General features: G+C 36.4%; 1 non-coding gene across 1 annotated transcript; it reads left to right on the top strand.

The window, feature by feature from the left end:
* The first annotated feature begins 1,665 nt into the window (after positions 1-1,665).
* On the top strand, positions 1,666-1,769 carry LOC117311964 (U6 spliceosomal RNA). The gene has a single exon (XR_004526154.1). It is a non-coding gene; the product is annotated as a U6 spliceosomal RNA (small nuclear RNA).
* Positions 1,770-3,422: the final 1,653 nt, after the last annotated feature.

The following is a 3,422-nucleotide window of genomic DNA, read 5'->3' as shown; positions in this document are numbered from 1 at the left end:
TTTTGTTTACTTTACGTTGTATATTTATTTCACCCACATCTATCATAACAACAACGAAAAAAAGCTGTTAAAAGGCAAAGATAGAAGAGGAATGCAAGATCACAGACTCTCTCTTCTCCAATACCTAAAGAAATGAATTTTTTAAAATGTCTTTAACACACAATATTCAACAATGGCAATAAAAGAACAAAATGGTGGCCAAGAAAACAAGCAGAAAATCTGGGAGGAATCATTTTAAGTGAGAATGTGGTGCCCCCCTGAGGACAACGACGTTGCAGCCTTCCTCACTGATGCTGGGGTTTTCCCTCACTTGCCAGGTAGCTTGGAGGCAAGAGGCTGGGTAGAGGTCCTCCTTCCTCCTTCCAAAGTATGCCCCTTGTCACACCACATTTCCTTCCTCGCCCCTTGAAAAACTAACCTGGCAGTATCTAGCAGACACCACTTTAACCAAGCTGTCAAATTTGGTACCAGTAATGGGACAAATAAACATCATGTACCTCCTGATAAAATGTACCGAGAAAGCTACATCCCTACTGTGGTATTCTTGCCAAAAATGCAGAACTTGAACTTATCAGCATACATCGGACAACCCAAATTGAGCGACATTCTGCACAAAATAACTGGACAGTATGTTTCAAAATTTCAAGGTCAAGAAGGATTGAGTGTTTCAAATTAGAGGAGACCAAGAAGGCATGACGAAAAATGTAATGTGTGATCCTGGATTGGATCCTGGACCAAAAATAAGGATACTGGTGGGACAATGGTGCAATTTGAATAATGTCTGTAAGATTACATAATTGTATTGTATCAATGTTAGTTTCCTGATTTTTATAATCATACGGTTGTATCAGATATTAACGCTGTAAGAATCTGAGTGGAGTGCTTACAGAAATCCTTAGTGTTGTTTTTGTACCTTTTTAAAGTCTGAAATTATTTCAGAAAGAATTAAAAGGTTTCTAAGCTACAGATTGCAGTCTGCAAGGCCCTCACCAAGCCTCCGTGTTACTGTCAGTTACAGACTTCCTGGTCACTATCAAAGATGACTTCATCCACTCGATATCCTAGTCTCTCCTTTCCCTGACTATCTAGAGCAAATTTTCTGCGTCTCCTCAGACACCTCTGAAATCTTGAATTCAAGTACCCAAATTACAGCTTATTTACCCAAAGTCCCAGCCCAAAAACTCTTTTTTATTTTCCTGGAAAACCAAACGATTAATTCCAACAAGTACTGCTCCCAATTAGACCAACTGAAAGCGGCTCTTGACGAAAAGCGTCCAGAATTAGTCAACAGAAAATGCATAATCTTCCATCAAGATAACATAAGACCACATGTTTCTTTGATGACAAGGCAAAAACTGTTACAGCTTGGCTGGGAAGTTCTGATTCACCTGCCATATTCACCAGACATTGCACCTTTCGATTTCCACTTATTTTGGTCTTTATAAAATTCTCTTAGTGGAAAAAACTTCAATTCCCTGGAAGACTGTAAAAGGCACCTGGAAGTGTTCTTACCTGGCAAGATAAAAAGTTTTGGGAAGATGGAATTATGAAGTTGCCTGGAAAATGGCCGAAGGTAGTGGAACAAAAGGGTATGTCGTTGTTCAAAAAAGTTCTTGGGAAAATGAAAAATGTGCCTTTTACTTTTACTTAAAAAACTGAAGGCATGTGCTCACTTCAGCAGTACATATACTAAAATCGGAACGATACAGAGATTAGCGTGGCCCCTGCACAAGGATGACACACAAATTCGTGAAGCATTCCATATTTTTAGAGGGAGGAGATATGGGGATATATGTATATGTATAGCTGATTCACTTTGTTAATAAAGCAGAAACTAACACATCATTGTAAACCAGTTATACTCCAATAAAGATGTTAAAAAAAAACCCAAAAAACTGAAGGCACTTTTTGGCCCACCCAATACGATTCTAAAAAATGTAAGCATTTCTTTTTATAACTGTAATTTTTACAATAATGTTAATTTTTAATCAGGTTAATTTTTTTCAATTTATGGTTTTACATTACCACCTAAACTAGTGAAGCAATTTATGTTATTAGCTTGTACCATTTTAAAGGATTTACTATTTTAAAGGATTTAATGTTTACAGTCATGATAGTAGACAAAATTTTAGCAGTTTGGTTACTCTCCAAATAATCATTTATTTTTACTTTTTTTTAGTTTGAAATAATTTCAAACTTTCAGAAGAGTTGCAAGAATAGTGCAAAGAATTCCCATAAACCCTTTAACCTAGATTCACCAATTTTAAATATTTCACCAGTTTACTTTATAAATTTGTGTGTATACATATAAAGTCAGATGTTCTTAGTATGTTTATTGACAGAGCAAAAATTGTGAATGACGTAAGAGCTAATGCTTTGACATCAAGAATATTACCTTTATTATGTGGTAATATAGAAGCTGATCATAAACAACTATTTCTGTTTGCTGAAGTATGGTGGTTACTGAAATAGGAATGTTTGAACTCAGGAACAAACTCTTAATTTTAAAAGTTGGTTTCTACTTTTTAAAGATAAAATTTTTTTTAATTAATTTATTTTTATTTTTGGCCGCACTGGGTCTTCGTTGCTGCACGCGGCTTTCTCTAGTTGCGGTGAGCCAGGGCTACTCTTCGTTGCAGTGCACGGGCTTCTCATTGTGGTGGCTTCTCATGTTGCAGAGCACGGGCTCTAGGCGTTTGGGCTTCAGTAGTTGCGGCACGTGGGCTCAGTAGCTGTGGCTCGTGGGCTCTAGAGCACAGGCTCAGTAGTTGTGGCACGTGGGCTTAGTTGCTCCACAGCACGTGGGATCTTCCCGGACCAGGGCTTGAACCTGTGTCCCCTGCATTGGCAGGCGGATTCTTAACGACTGCGCCACCAGGGAAGCCCTTAATGATGCAATTTGAACAGGCATGTTTACTTATTTGCCTGATAGCTTCAGTACTTTTAATGATTTTAATACTTTCATGCAACATGTTTTTCAATGGCAAATAAGATCTAAGGGTTATAATTTGGGAAAACAAAATTTATATAGACTGTAATAACATTACCATAATTTAACAACAATTATCAATCAATAGTTTAGATACAGGATAGAATGTTTTTAATTATGTTTTTCATCAAAAGATGGAAATGTAGCTTGAATTCATCTCTTTCGTGTCAATATACAATTTAACTGCAACAATACAGAATAAATTGTTAGAATTGACTACTTATGAAGAATTAAAGATCAATTTTGGAAATATAGTCTCACTTGCTTCATTATACATAAAAGTCAAAAATTAGTATCTTGAACCTGTTCCTGTGAACTGGTTTCTCTACTACATATGTTATTAAAACAAAACACAGAAACAGTTTATATATACATTACCCCCATCAGTAACACTGTCATCAATGCAATCTAGATTAATTTTAACGAGTGAGAA

The sequence above is a fragment of the Tursiops truncatus genome, chromosome 3 (genome assembly GCF_011762595.2).
Source record: "Tursiops truncatus isolate mTurTru1 chromosome 3, mTurTru1.mat.Y, whole genome shotgun sequence".
Classification (NCBI taxonomy): domain Eukaryota; kingdom Metazoa; phylum Chordata; class Mammalia; order Artiodactyla; family Delphinidae; genus Tursiops; species Tursiops truncatus.
The sequence above is the reverse complement of the archived record's forward strand: the minus strand, read 5'-3'. Positions and strand labels throughout refer to the sequence as shown.